Here is a 17,005-nt window from a genome sequence, read left to right as displayed (position 1 = left end):
AGCCTGCTATAGGTCCCCAACCATGTCCCAAGACTCTCACTCCATGTTCCTAAGCACCCTGGAGAATATTAGGGTCCAAACTAACACTCTCTTATTAGGCGACTTCAACTATCCCTCCATTAACCGGGAAAATTACTCATGTACTAATACACTTGCCCAACGTTTCCTGGAATTAATTAATTCCAATGCCCTGGACCAGCTTGTTCTTACCCCCACTAGAGGTAGCAACATCCTTGACCTGGTCATTACTAATATGGGTGACCATTGCTCTACACCAATAGTCAACTCCTCCCTGGTTAGATCCGACCATAAACTAATCAACTTGGAAATCCACATCTCTCCCACCGCCCCCCCCTCGCAAAGGTAACCACCATGAAAAACTTCTCCAAAGCTAACTTTGAGCTCCTAAAAACAGAGGTAGATAACTTCACTGTACCCATGCAAATGGAGATCAGTTGTATGACAGTCAAATCATACACCAATGCACTGTACGAACACTACACAAATGCATGGATCTCACCATACCCAATTGAACCAAGATGCTTTCCTCCAAAAAAACGAAGACAATCTGGTGGTCCCCTGCCGTAAACAAACTGTACAACAGAAGGAGGAAACTGATGTGGAATAAGGTGAAGTCCCAAGACTGGAAAAACTCCCTTATCAGCCTCAAGAAAATGTTGAGATCCCTCATCAAATCCCCTAAAGCTAGCTATGAAAAGAGAATTGCAGCAGATAGAAAAAAACAACCAAAAGACCTTCTATAGTTATGTAAAGAATCTCCACGGCAATACTCAGATTTGCTCTGAGCTACTGCACAATGGTACCTCCTATACCAAGCCAACAGATATTGCCAGTATACTGGCAGAAAGATTTAGTGCCAGCTTTACCCCTCCCCCACCAAGGACCAATCACTATACCAATAGATTGCCAGGCACCCAGTATTACTGCTGCACAGGTTAAAACAGCACTGTCCAAGGCCAAGAATACAGCTTCTATGGGACCTGACAATATCCCTGGCTGGGTTTTACATGAACTACAGAGTGAACTGGCACCTCACCTGTGTGCCCTGTTCAATCACAGCCTCACCTCAGGCTTTGTCACTACTGAATGGTGCACTGCTACAGTCATCCCTCTCTGCAAAGGAGGAGTGACTACAGACCCTGGGAACTATCGCCCGATTAGCCTGATGAGCCTGATATGCAAAGCTATTGAACACATCGTCATGGACCTAATAAACAAGGATATAGGGAATCTCCAAACTCTGGATCCCACACAGTTTGGTTTTGTGAAGGGTAAATCATGCCTGCTCAACTTAGTCGACTTTTTTGAGTCAGTCACCAGAGCTGTGGATGAAGGCAAGGTGGTTCATACAGCCTACCTTGATCTGGCCAAGGCTTTTGATACCATTCCCCACTCAGGAATCATAGAAAAACTCACTAAGCTAGGCATCAACCCCTATATCACTAGGTGGATTGCAAACTGGCTCACAGATAGAACCCACAGTGTGAAAGTAGCTGACTCTAAGTCAGACTGCCGACTAGCCAAGAGTGGAGTCCCACAGGGTTCAAACCTGTGTCCTCTCCTGTTTGGTATCTACTTCTCTGAAGTCCAGGCCAACACAAAGGAACTCTGGCTGACAAAGTTCACAGACAATTGCAAGTTGGGAGCTATTATTAACTCCCCAAGTGATGTTGACTTCCTACAGAATGGCCTCACTGAGACCAATGATTGGTGTCAGAACCATGGCCTTAAGCTCAATGCCAAAAAATGTGTCATCATCCCCTTTGGGAAAAACCCAGTTCCCATGAATTACCACAATGATGGTAGTCCACTGAACACAGAAGGTGTTATAAGAGATCTGGGAACACAGGTTGACAGCAACCTCTTTTTTGAACACCACATTGTCACTAGGGTCAGAAAGTCCTTCTATGTGGCACATCCCATTACTAAGGGTTTTGCATCCAGGAAGAAAGAGGTCATTATCTCCCTCTACTCTTTCCTCATTAGGCCAATCATCGAGTACAATGCCCCATTTGGCATGTACCTCAATAGACACCTGCAACAACTGGAGAGGCCACAAAAGTACCTCACAAAGAAGATCCTAGGCCTTAAACACTTGTCCTATATGGACAGAAACAAAAACTCCCAACTAATCTCTGTCTCATATTGCCTACTTAGAGGTGATCTCTGCTTGACTTACAAAGCCATGTCTGACACAGCTCTGTTAGAAATGCTACATCTAAAGAAATCCCAATCCCTCCACAAAACATGCTCCAGACACCTCAACCTCATTACCACAATTAACAGAACATGCTTGAGGGACAGGTTCATAACCCAGCGACTGCCCATGCTATAAAATAGACTTCCCATTCATGTCAAACAGAGCACCTCACTGACCTTCTTCAAGAGAAATCTTGATGAGTGGATGGTAAACAAAAAATTCACCCCGCAGATAACTCCAGTGGCTCTACTCAACAGAGGCTCTGGGAACTAAGGTCAGGTGGCACTATGCCAGGGTAATCCTATGGCTAGGCTTGTAAAGGCCCCAGGGCCTTTAGCCTAGTACACACCTATGAACCTATGAACCTATGAACAGAAAGTTGTAACCTGAAACAACTTTAAAAAAAAAGCTCAAAAGAACCAATGAGGTACTTACTCCAAGCCATAGTCCAGGTAACCCCAATCAGCCAATGACCATATTACACTCTCACTGAAATACAAAATGGCTTTTGCTAAACTAAGATGGCCTGGAACATGTGCTCAGACACACAGCCTCTGCAAACAAACAACTAGGCCCAGAACACAAGCCTGTGGACAATGCTACAGCTACTACCTACACTACTTAGGCAGAAAAACTCAACAGAAATGTTTATCAGAGCAAAAAAAAGCAGTGAGCCTTTAAATGAAAGTTTTAAACACATAAAGGAGCATGGAAACTCTAGAGAATGCTTTTAACTGCAAACAAATCAGTTATATGATAAACTCCTTGGCAGGAAATCAGAACAAACAAACACAAACAGATGTTTAACAAATGCAGAAAATTTCAAGTTAATACCTCACACACAGTGAAACTAGCTAGAAAAGATTTACAAACAGTGTGACAGTAAAAACCTTATTTATCAGGCCCTGTGAGGCAGATAATTTTAGTGCAACCATGCAGATTAGTTTATAGCTATAAAATAGAGTAAAAAGTATGCAGCAGACAATAAAAGTGTTATAAATATCTATAATAAGCAATAACTAGTAAAAATGAGCAAAAAACAGAATACTTAATTTTATATATCACAGATCAGAGTTTTGCTCAGTGCCCTTCCTCTGATTAGCTCTGCTTGGAGAAGGTAGAATGCAGCTCAATGTTAGGCACATACCAACCTAGGACAAATAGTCCGAGAGCAACATCATGTCTCTCTTCATATAGTCCAGGGAAATACATCTCAGGTCAATTACTCTCATGTGGGCTATGACTGAGTTTTACTGGTTGCTGATAGCAAATTCCAGAATTATGTTTTCCCCTTAACCTGAGATATTTTTGTCACCTAAAGATCCAAATGAATTGGACTGAAGAATGCATAGTATATTAAAGCTTGCAATGGACTTAAGGTCCATCAGCTTTTCAGTGGTAGTCATATGAACTTCATAGGTAGAAACATTTAGTTAAGTAGTTAAACTATAACACTTGTATGCAGCAAAATTAGAATGGCAAAGTTCTGCCGCACCTGTTTTAATCTGTCACCTATAATAAACTTAAATAAGAAACAGAAATTTATAAATCAAGTGAAGACACACAATGCTAAACATGATGCAATGTGAAAAAAGCCAACCACATCCCAAGTTACCTGAACAATAATCATATAATTTTCATCCTATACCAATAAAATTATGCATTCTGGGCAGCACCATCATTGCTGTTATATGAAGGCAAGGGTTATAATGAGATAGATGCTTTGGTAGAGAAACTGAAAATTAGAAAATATGAACAAAGTATTAATTGCAAGGAACTTGTTTTCTAATGATGGAATCTTAAGTGTTACTTAGACAGACATACCAAAATGGTGGAAATCCTGTAAGCACACTGACTGTGCAGCTCCTGAAACCTTAAACTTTCATCTGACCTTAAGCCGGCACATCGCTCAAAGAAAATAATCTAAACACCAAAGGATTAAAACAGGAATACGAATACTTACTTTTTCATCTATATTTTTGCCGGATTCCTTTCTTTTTGAATAAGAATACTACTTACTGGAAGCTGAGCCCTGAACCGCATGGTGTGGATTCTTCCAGATACACAGGCCTAAAACAAGAAAAATAAGGAAAAAGCATCTCTCAGAACAGGATCTACTAAATAAAAACTTCTTTATTACCAAGCACCTAACTTTGGACACCAAATGGAGAACCAGCCAGATCAAATGGAAACTTTAACCAGGAAAACCAAATTATCTATGATTTCTACTCCTGAAAAAGATACCACTTCCAAAAGGAAAACAACTAACAAGCTACAACAAGAGGCTGCTAAGATGGCTCTCAGATCAAAACAGGAACAATCTTTAACATTGGAGGACCTTAAAAATGCACTGCAACCTTTACAAACAGAAGTGCAAGGTTTTTCACATAAGCTAACCACATTCAGCTCTAGCCTGGAGCAAAATATGGTTAGACTCGAACAGAATGAAGCCAAAGCTATGGACAATGAACTAAAAATAAATGAACTCAAGCAAAAGCTCCAGACCAGCAACAGCACTTTTAAAGAATTACAACAAAAAATAGTAGACTTAGAAGCCAGAAGCCGGTGCAATAACTTCATTATAAGAGGAAATCCAGAGACCTTTGAATATGCACAACTCAGTCCAATAATCAAAGAAATACTAAGCTCTCTCTTGAACAATAAAGACCTTCTGAATAACATAGTAATAGAAAGAGTCCACAGAGCTATATGGCATGCAGAAACAAAAGAATCTTCGAGACAAATATATATCAGACTGTTAAACTCAGCACATGTTCAACAAATATTAGCAGCATATAAAACTAAGAAGAACTTTACATGGAGAGCACATAAAATCACTATAACGCTACATTTGTACTTGTTGCCCACCTTTCCTGTAACTAGTCTAGTCCAGGTAGAGATGTGCTGTATCCAGGACTCTTTGCAAGCTCCTCAGTCCCCCAAGCCTTTCTGTGTTGGAGGTAAGCCTTCTAGCTTATCAGTGGGTGTGGTAAGCATTAGGTAGCCTATCTACCACAAGAGGAGTGGTTCCTGGCCCAGAAATTGTAGCTATTGGCCATTTTTTTCATCTCTTTCAACATTCTGGTTTAAAAGCCGCACTTGCGCTTGTTTCCCACCTTTCCTGTAACTAGCCTACTCCAGATGCAGAGTTGCTGTATCCAGGACTGTTGGTAAGCTTCTGAGCCCCACAAACATTTCTGTGTTGGAGGAAAACCTTCTAGCTTATCAGTGCGTGTGGTAAGCACTAGGTAGCCTGTCTACCATGAGAGGAGAGGTTCTTGGCCCAGAAATTGTAGTTTATTGACCATTTGGACAGTTTGTCTGTCTCTTTCAACTTTCTAGTTTAAAAGACCACATCTGTGCTTGTTTCCCATCTTTCCTGTAACTAACCTACTGGGTAGCACTAGAAAGCTTTAAACTGATACAAGCCTTCTAGCTTAGAAGAGAGAATTTGGAGTGATTAGGTATCAGTTTTCTGTACTTTCTTGCTGTATTTAACTGTTTTCTGCCTAAACACAGATTTTCCAGCATTTATTATGATTTGAAAGCTTATTTTTTTTTCACATATTGTACTTATTTGACTGCCTGCACTTTTAAAAAGTTGTTTTTTGTTTAAATAATTTGTTTAACTGTTGTAGGCTACACTAAAGTGCGATCATTTCTAGTCGTTTAAAGCTGTTTTATGTGTATTTTTTATTGTTTTTGCCTTATCTTTTCAAAAAAACAAAAAAAAAAAATCCTTATTTCCCACCTTTCTAAGCTAGTATAGTCCAGTTTTCAGGCTAATGCTGAATTCAGGGCTGTGATACGAGTTTCTGAGTTGCCCATACCTTACTTGGATAGAAGGAAGTTTCTCTGTTCACCTGTGAGAGAGGGGAGCTTTGAGCAACCTATCTGTCACTAGAAGAGTGGTTCCAGCCCCAAACATTAGTAGTTTATTGACCATTTTGGGCTAATTTCTATCTCTTTCATTTCCCTACTATAAAAACCACTTTTGCACGGTTTTGCGCACTGGGCAGTGCCGGTTAGCTACGGTTAAATTATTCCTGGCTTCACTAAGTCTCCTCTTCAGTTTTCCCTTGACACTAGTCTAACTCTCAACCTAAGCACCCAAAAAGCATCTTACAGCCCAGCATTTGCTCAGACCTAATAGCAAGCACTAATAAACCCTGACACTGATTGCCCAGCAGGGCAAGGCTCTTTATTCACCCCTCACCAACCAAGCGACTAAGCAGCACACCCTACTATTCAGGCATGAACAATGGGCAATTTCACGTGCACTCTCCAGTCCAGCTGGTGAATCTGGGTATCCTGAGGCAATGTTACAACTGCCTCATGTACACAGACAACCCTCTCCTCCTACTACAAAACACTAACATATGCTAGAGATGCAATTATACAGCCAAACTGGAAGCTAAGCTGTCTCCACCCAAGACTGGAACAGACAGTCAAGAGGCGAAGGTTAACACTTGCACCACAACTCCAGCCACACACAGACCTACTAAAACAGCACTGGCAAAAAATACACATAAATATTAAAAAAATCATACTCGGAGGCTCTAAATAAAAACCTGAAAAAGCATCAGAGACCTCCAAAGCAGACACCCAAACAACCTGCACTTCCTGTCACAAACCAGACAACACACAAAACACAAAATCAGTGTGCCGCAAAATCACAGCCCTTTAGGCGAAATAACATACCTAACACTCGAGTAATAGGTGACTCTACAGTCAGGCATACTGACGTCCCATTCACTAGGCTGGAAAAGCAGAAGGTTACTGTTAGCTGCCTGTCGGGAGCCAGAATCTGGCACATAACACAAGCACTCAGGTCACTCCAGAACAAGTACAAATATGACTATGTCATTGGTCATGTTGGTGTGACTGACCTCAGACATACCTTCCTGGACTACATGAAAAGAGACATGGAAGAGCTCTCTGATCATGTAGCCCAGGCTGGTATGACCCTGACCCTGAGAAGCATCCTGCCCTCACCAAGAATGATACCTCAGTAGAAAGAAAAATGATCAATTTTAACAATTGGCTAAGCTTCTGGTGTCATTCAAAGGGGATCCAGTGTCTGTCAGCCTGGGGCGACATGCTTGACAAGCCACATTGCTTCACAAGAGACGGCTTGCACCTGTCACCCCTAGGTTTTCAAATACTGGCCAAGGCTCTTCCTGCCCCCATAGTGCCTTTTTTAGGCAAGGCTCAAAAGTCAAACCCACCTCTATAAACAGCATAATTAACAAAAAACTGAGGGTTATACTACTCAATGCCAGGAGTTTAAATATCAAAATGCACGCACTCAAAGCACTCCTCAGTATGGAGAACGTTGACATCTGTGCAGTAACTGAAACCTGGTTCAAGGCTCCAGAGAGCACCCTATCACTACCGGGCTACAACTCATACCACACATTTCGGCCACAGAACATGAACCGAAACACAAAAGGAGGGAGTGTATCCATATTTATCAAGGATACTTACACCTCCAGGTTAGTGGTGCAGCATGATACTCCTGAGATCTTCCATGTGCAACTAACATCGGGCAAATCTGCAGTGCTAATTGTGGCCTGACACAGATCACCCTCCATGACCCAGGACCACCACTTCACCTTTCTGGAGACACTGGAGAACATGAAGGTCCTACCGAACACCCTGATATTGGGCAATTTCAATTACTCTACCATTCACTGGGAAAACTACTCGAGTACAAATTCCCAGGCCCAGCGCTTCCTAGAATTCATCTACTCAAATGCCCTGGATCAGCTGGTAAATTCCCTACCAGAGGTGAAAACATATTGGACCTGGTCATCACCAACATGGGCGACAGGTTTTCCACACAGGAGATCAACTCGTCACTGGTTAAATCAGACCATAAACTAATTACTCTGGATGTCCACACCCCACCACAACCCCCAGCTAAGGAAACCAAAGTAAACTTTTCTAAAGCAAAGTTCACCTTACTTAAGACAGAGGTGGTAAGTTTCACAGCCCCCACGCTAAAGGATAACACTGCCCAAGATGCAGAAACCTTTACAAATGCACTCTATGAGCACCTACAATGATGCATGGATCATGCCATCCCTAGCAAAACCAAGACTCACTCCTCTGAGAGAAGGAAACCAGTTTGGTGGACCCCTGCAATAAACAGGTCATATAATAAAAGGAGGAAACTAGTTCATAAAAAAAGCAAATCCCTAGAAGGAAAGACATCCCTAATCAGTATCAGTAAGAAACTAAGGTCCCTCATCCAAGGCTAACGTCAAAAGAAAAATAGCCAATGATTCAAAAGATAACCACAAAGCCTTCTTTAGCTATGTTAAGAATCTAAGTGGCAACTAGCAGATATGCACTGAACTAGTGCAAAATAGCACAAAATATACTGAACCTACTGATATTGCCAACATCCTGGCAGATATATTCAGTGCAAACTTCACCCCCCTAACCTCCAAAAGGGCCCACAACAATACCAGAAAAGTGTAGTGTCCCAAAAATCACAGACACACAGGTGAAAACAGCCCTTTCAAAAGCCAAAAACACAGTATCAATGGGACCAGATGGTGTGCCAGGATGCATCTTGCATGAACTACAGAACAAACTAGCCACCCACCTAAACACACTGTTCAACCTCAGCCTCTCTACAGGCTATGTGCCCATAGAATGGCACACAGCAATGGTTATTCCTCTCCACAAAGGAGGGGCCACAACTGACCCTGGTAACTATCACCCTATAAGCCTGATTAGCCTGGTCTGCAAGGCTATAGAGCGCATCATCATGGAACTCATTAACAAAGACATTGGGAACCTCCAAACACTTGACCTGACCCAGTTTGGCTTTATTAAGGGCAGATCATGCCTACTAAACCTGGTTGACTTCTTCAAGACAGTCACCAAGGCCATAGACGAGGGAAAGGTGGTTCACACAGCCTACCTTGACCTTGCCAAGGCTTTCGACACCATTCCCCACTCGGTATTCCAGAAAAACTCACCAGCCTGAACATAAGCCCCTACATCATGAGATGGGTTGCCAACTTGCTTACAGACAGAACCCACACGGTAAGAATAGTGGGCTCCAGGTCCAACTCTAAACCAGTCACAAGTGGTGTCCCACAAGGCTCAGTCCTGGGACCCCTACTGTTCAGCATATACTTCTCAGAAGTACAGGCAAACACAGGAGGACTATGGCTAAACATATTTGCCGATGACTGCAAACTGAGAGCCATAATTGACTCTCCAGCTGACATGGACATCCTCCAAAAGGGCCTTACTGAGACGGACACCTGGTGTCAAAGTCATGGCCTCAAGCTAAATGCCAAAAAATACATAGTCATCCTGTTTGGGAAAAAGAAAACACCCACAAATTACCACATAGGTGGCAGCCCCCTTAATACAGAAGAGGTAATAGGAGATCTGGGGACCCAGGTAGATAGTAATCTCTCCTTTGACAATAATATTGCCAAAGTAGTTAGGAAATCCTTCTATGTGACCCATCTAATTACTAAAGGGTTCACATCTAGAAATAAAGAGGTTATAGTGTCCCTCTTCTCATCACTCATTAGACCCATCATAGAGTACAATGCCCCATTTGGGATGTACCTCACAAGACACTTCCAACAGCAGGAAAGACCACAAATGTACCTCACCAAAAGGATTACTGGCCTCAAACATATGTCCTATGCAGCCCAACTGAAAAAAACCCCAGCTGTACTCAGTGGCATATCGCTTACTCAGAGGTAATCTCTGCCTGACTTACAAAGCCATGTCCAACTCAGAATTGATGGACATGCTCCACCTAAAGAAATCCAAGTCACTGCAAGCTACATGCTCTAGTGAGCTAAACCTCACCACAACAATAAATATAACATGCTGGAGGGATAGATTCCTGTCACAGAGACTCTCCATGCTTTGGAACAAAATTCCAAATTATATCAGGTAGAGCCCCTCACTAACACCCTTCAAAAGAAACCTTGACGGTTGGATGGGTAACAGAAAATACACCCCTAGGATCACTTCATTGGCTCTGCTTGACAGAGGCTCAGTTAATTAATCAATGGAGCGGCGAAAGCTGACACACTCTGGCTAGGCTTATACATGCCCTCAGGCAGATAGCCTAGTACCTACCTATGAACCTATGAACTCAAGATCTTCCTTTTGAAATTAAGCAAAACCACCAGAAACTTAGTAAATATTGTGCTTACCTTATAGAAAACAAGATTTGTTTTCAAATGAAATACCCTGCTACCTTAATTTTCTATCACAAAGATGAAAAAATATCCCTTGAAACCCCTGAGGAGGCAAAATCACTTTTCTGTGTCTCTTCAAAGTTAATCCAGCTTGAAACAACCCAATTAACCTTCTCTGAGGCCAAGGACAATGATAAGAGAGTTTCAGCAAGGTATTCTGCATGTTTCTGTCTTGGAATCATCTAGAAACAAAACCTCCATTTTAATTTGCAGGCCTGGAGATCTGTTTAGCGTTTCGGCATTCCATTTCCCATAATCCTCTTCAAAACCAGGAAGTGTCTTGATCCTTTCACCTTTCAACTCTGTAATGTCATCAGTGACTTGTTTCCTGCCCCAGTGCATCTCTGGGAATGAATTATATGCTAAAAACGGGTCGTGAAAGCTGGAAAAAGAATTCTTAACTATTTTCTAACACAGCATTCCTTTTCTCATCAAAGGAACCTCATATCGATTATTTCAAGCCACTACACAGCTCTAAATGCCAAGATGAAAGGTCTGGAAGAAGTTACCTGTCATCTACAAAATCCAAGAAAAGAGAATGTTGCAACTGGCTTTAGTAACTCTACCTTCCTTCCTGCACTACTGCAAGATTTTCTACTACACAGGATAACTAAAGTTACTGTTTGATAGCAACTGCTTACACTTATGAATGATGAAAAGCTCCCCTTTTTTGGATGCAGGCTTAAATGTCTCAAAGGTGCCTTCCTTTATGTCACTGCAGCTGTGAACAAATAAGGAGTTTAATGGTATCTGGAACAAAGGCTTCTAATATCCTATCATGTCTTAAACACTTCTCAGTGATTATAATTGTGGTTTCTTGTATTATTTCAGCTATATATGCAAAATGATCTACCTTAACCTTAGGAGAGGGGGAAGAAAAAAAAAAAAACTAAAGAAGCATATATTTCTGCACTGAATAATGTTTTAAAACAGGGTCATTTAATTCTGGTTGACTCATTTGGATACAACAGCCTAATTAATATGTTAAACCTGCTACAAGGATTGATAGAGTTTGATCTATATAATTTTCTAAAAGTACCTAAACCTGTTATACCAGTCATATTTGGTATACCGAAAATTCACAAGTCCATACACAATCCCCCCATGAGACCTATAGTTTCTTCCCAAGGGTCTAAGACACAGCCTTTAGCTATTTATGTTGATTTTAAATTAAAAAAGTTTCACAGCAAATATACTCACATTTTGGTTGACTCTTGGGGTTTCCTGAATAAAGTGGGAAAGTGTCCATACAGTGACGAAACTATATTTATTACAATTGATGTTAGGGACTTGTTTTCAGTTATACCTCAGAACGAGGGATTGGTTTGGTTTGAAGAAATTTTAACTGAAATGGATTTTTTAACAGGGGACAAATTTAAGGTAGTTTTAGAAAATATGGAATTAGTACTAAAGTCCAACTATGTATATTTCCAAGGAGACTAATACCATCAAAAAGAAGGGGTAGCAACGGGGGTGGCATGCACCCCGATATATGCTAACATTATTATGTTGTATTGGGAATGTAAATATGTAATTACTTCAGAATATAGTAACTATATTACAAAATATTTTCGATTCTTGGATGACATTTTTGTTTTGTGGAATGGCCCCTACGACAATATTGATAAATTTATATACTACATTAATCACACTACTGCATTTGTACAATTTACACATCAGGTGGGGAAAGATGAAATACATTTCTTGGATGTGAAATTAAACAAGGATTACAAAAATAAATGTTACAAATCCAATATTTATAGGAAGGATTATTATTCCAATGCTTATTTACATTTTGAAAGTCATCACCCTTATCAATTGAAAAAGAACATATCAAAGGACAAATGATAAGAATGGCTAGGATGATTTCAGATGAGGATGAATTTTTAAATGAAATTAATAAAGCTGAAAAAATGTTTCATGAAAGAGGATACCCTGCTGAACTAACTAGGTCCATAAAGGAATATGTAGAACAAGGAAGGTACCATAATTTATATGCCCCCCTTTTGACTAATGGTGAGTCTTCGGAGTCAGACATAATAAATAGAAACCCTAGCAGACAGGACACAAAAAATACAGATTGCACAGGCACTCTACCATATCTAACCCTTACCTATCATAAGGGTATAGGATGGTTGAAAAAATGCATTAATGAGATGTGAGAGATGTTCAAGGAAATGCCTACCAAAACTAATATTTTCCAGCACACGATTAAATACAGCTTTAGGAGGAACAAAAACATTAAGAACATCCTTGAAAGAAAGAAAACAATAAATGCAGAAGGGACTTGTAAGAAATATGGAACCTTTAGATGTGGTAGATGTGCACAATGTACCTATATTGCTGGATTAAAAGAAGTTAGAATACCCAGCTTGGAAGTGACATTAAAGGCCAAAAGGTACAATAGTTGTTACACAAAAGGAGTAGTGTATTTAGCATTCTGTAAAGCCTGTTGGAGTTATTATGTAGGGAAAACTGAACGCCACCTCAGGACCACAATTTACGAGCATATTAGAGATATTAACAAGCACAATGAGAATAATGCCCTATATAGACATGTTTTGATCTGTAAAGAAGCGGATTTTAAATTTTGGGTATTAGAAGAGGTGGATTACCCAGAAAGGGGTGGTGACTGGGAGTCACAACTGGAGTTTAGAGAAATGATTTGGCAGCTGAGACTCGATGCATGTTGTGGCAAAGGTCTCAATGACCATATCTCTATTACCGCAGCATTAAAATTACTTGCAGCAGACCCGAAGAAACACATCAATATTAATAACAATAAAAACAAAAATAATAATTAGAAAATAGATTGAAAGGGCAATTTGTGGTTGAGTTCCTCTAAGTAATATAAGACCAAATAGTAGTAATGGTTATTATACCTATTTATTAGATGTTTGTAGGGACTATTTTAACTCATATGGGTATTTTAACTTCATTGTAATCTTATTGTCATTATTTATTGTCACTATACATTATATATTTATTTATTACATATTTATACATTTATTATATTTATATATTTATATTTACTACTTATTTAATAATATTTCTAGTATATATACATATACTAGGGGTTTTATATGATTTTTATGAATTTCTTGTCTTTTTATGAAATTTATTAATCACAAAGAAGTATTTATGTATTTTTATATATACATATATGCATAGATATTTATTAACAATGTATTTATATTCATGGTGATTTATTATGACAATTATTTATAAGCCTATACATGGGCATCATTATTTAAATATCAATATTTATTTTGGAATACAAAGGTTCGTATTTGTAGATGTCTGAAAAGATAGATTAAGACAGCATGGAATTGCCATTATTTCGGTGGAACATGTTGTCTTGGATTATTTTACTAAATTGTGGTGTTATACTGTTCCTGTATAGTATGAATGTACTGTTTTTTTTAAAAAGGTCAACCTATCATGTCAACCTATTTTTGATGGCTTAGTATGTATAGTAGGTCTTTAAGAGACAATCAATCAATTAATTAATTAATCTTTATTGCCAGCCCAGTTTGAATATAAGATGTTAAAATCTGTTAGTTAACTGATTCTGAGGAAGTCTCTGGAGGGAGACGAAAGTGCTAAATCAGTGGATGTTTTGTTTTTTGTTTTGTTATATCTGGTGTACTCATTAAATCTGTTTTAAGAAACATCTTTATTGCACTATAGTTTGCGTTTTTGGACAATCATATTTGGCATTGAGAAGACAGCCTTCATTGTCACCGGAAGTACACTGTTTTTGTTTTAGTTTCACTGCTCTTTGTGCTTGGTTACCAGTTAATTAATATGTTACTTAGAGATTAGTAAGTTCATACATTTTATTTTACAGTGTTCCAATATCATGCTGACTAGCTTGTACTTGGTAGTGCATATGACTTAATGAAACCACAATATCAGCTATACTACTATTATGGATGTTTCTCAATCACCAATGATTGCAATAACTCACTCCAAACACATGAAGTGGCTAATCGATATATTAACAAATAATATGGCACAGCATGATTAACACTGGAAATACTGAAATTTATCTCACTTGTTTTGCATATCTCTCTTCTCTCCAGGATATATATATATATATATATATATATATATATATATATATATATATAATTGAATATGTTGAGACATAAAGACTAATAGTGAATTACAATAGAATCTTCCCTGTCAAGCATATTTGAGAAGGTATCACTGGTTAGTGGAAAAACAATTGAGTGGACCTGGATGTGAACTCTCTCTAAGGTTGATTACTGTTCTGTTTTTTTTGTTTTGATAACAAAGGACAGATGATGTGGTATGTATATTACCAGCATAGTTATAAATGTGAAAATATGCAGTAGCCTTAAAGATTACAATAAGTATTTTATAATATGAATATATAGATTGTGTGGAACTTCGAAGTTCGCTTCTCCCAAAGTGCGTCTCGTAGACCTGCACTATATAAAATGTTGCTTTGGTAAATTTATAATATTTTTAACAATGTTAAGAAATATAGCATATAAGTGCCTGCTGATATCAACCTCTTCCAAGCATTTACTCTCTCTTAGCCTATACATACCAAGTAATTGAACAACTAACATATTAATATAAGAGGTCAGATAGTACAAAATAATGCAAATATCAATAACAAAAGGGACAGGCTCTGCACAGTTTGTAGCTCATGATTGTTCACATTTGGAACATTCTGGGTACTTTTGACATCCCTCTGCTCAAGGTATATATCACTTTAGCTCAAATTCTAGCTTTGCTTCCCAATACATACATATTCACTAAAACAGAGGGCTGGGTAGTTAGGCCCCGTCATAGGGTATAGGAGTTTATAAGTCACTTCATCTATGTTAAAGCTTAACACAAAAACAGACAAGCTATATTACTACTTTTTGCTTATCAATCAATAAAGAACCTTATAAGCAAAATGCAAAATTATATCAATAGATTCATGGAATGTTAAGGGGATATTGGATAAAAAAAAGGAATTTAATCATGCATCTCACATATCAGAGTAAGTCCAAAGTACCCTTCCAGGAAGAAACTCACTTGGATAGTAAACTCTGGGATAAGGAAAGGAAAGGGAAATGGGTTAAGCAAATAATTGCTGCAGGTCATAACTCTTTATCTAGGGGAGTAGCTATTATAATAAATCAATATTTCCAAGGAGAGATCATGTCTATTAAAAGTGACCCTAATGGAAGATGGGATTTATTTACTAGTGAATATCATATCCTAAATAAACCTCTAGTCTTTCTCAATATATACAGTCCCTGCTCAAATCAACATCTTTTCATTTAAGAAATCTTCAATATATTAGCTAACCACCCAAATCATCTGTACATCATAGGTGGGGACTGGAACGCTTTATTAAACCCAGACAAAGATAGGTCTCATAACGAAAATAGGCACTCTCAATGTACTACTATAGCTCTTGAAGAACTACAAAATGCTTTTGAGCTAACTGACCCCTATATTAATTTTAATAAGATAAAACAATATCAAGGTTCACTCTTTTTCTCAACCACTCATAAAACTTGGTCTAAAATAGATGCTTTTCTAATCTCCCAAACCTTGCTTTTGCATAGACTAAAATATATTGTATCACCCAGATCTATATTAGATCATTCAAAAATTAGTCTCTCCCTAAACTTTCAAACCTATAAACAAAATGTCCCCTATTTCAATAATTGGACATTAAATCCTAAAATCATTCAAAACCAAGAAGTAGCACAGGAAATCACTAGTATTATAGCCCAACTTGAAAAAGACAATATCCACTCAAATTCCTTATGGGCAGCTGCCAAAGTGGTCATTAGAGGTATCATTATCAAAAAATCTGCATGGCTCAAGAAAAAATACATTAACCTCAAAAATAAACTGGAGACCCAAATCGAGACTGCTGAATTAAAACTTCAAAATAAGTACTCAAAAGACCTGAAGGATAAAATAACTGACTGGCAAAAGCAATTACCAAACATTATCTAGAAAATATCTCTCTGTTTGAATTAAGATCAATATATCAATACTCAGAATGGGCACAAACACCCTCAAAAATCCAAGCTAGGTTAATAAATATTAAAAATAGTCCACCGAGGATTAAAGAAATACAGCATGAAGGACTCTTAAAGCATAAGGACCAAGACATTGCAGACACATTTGATGACATTTATAATAAACTATACAACTTACACCTCCCTCCCTGTTCAAACATATTTTGTGATTTTATATATATTATAAAATTTCCACAAATTTCAGACGATCAGGAAAAACTTCTAAATATACTCTTGCAATTAAAAGAGATAAAAGCTGCGATAAACAAATTCAAGCCAGGTAAATCTCCTGGGCCTGACGGCTACACCTCTGAATTTTATAAGCAATTCATGGAACCTATTTCCAAAGTCTTATTAAAAGTTTTCAATTATATCATACAATACAGTATAACAGATAATTATCTTAATAACTCCAAAACTGTGTTAATTCCCAAGCTAAACTCTGACCCAACAGATCCAGTCAACTGTGGACCAAT

Source organism: Protopterus annectens, chromosome 1.part1 (genome assembly GCF_019279795.1).
Source record: "Protopterus annectens isolate FY-2018-M chromosome 1.part1, PAN1.0, whole genome shotgun sequence".
Taxonomy (NCBI): domain Eukaryota; kingdom Metazoa; phylum Chordata; order Ceratodontiformes; family Protopteridae; genus Protopterus; species Protopterus annectens.
The sequence above is the reverse complement of the archived record's forward strand: the minus strand, read 5'-3'. Positions refer to the sequence as shown.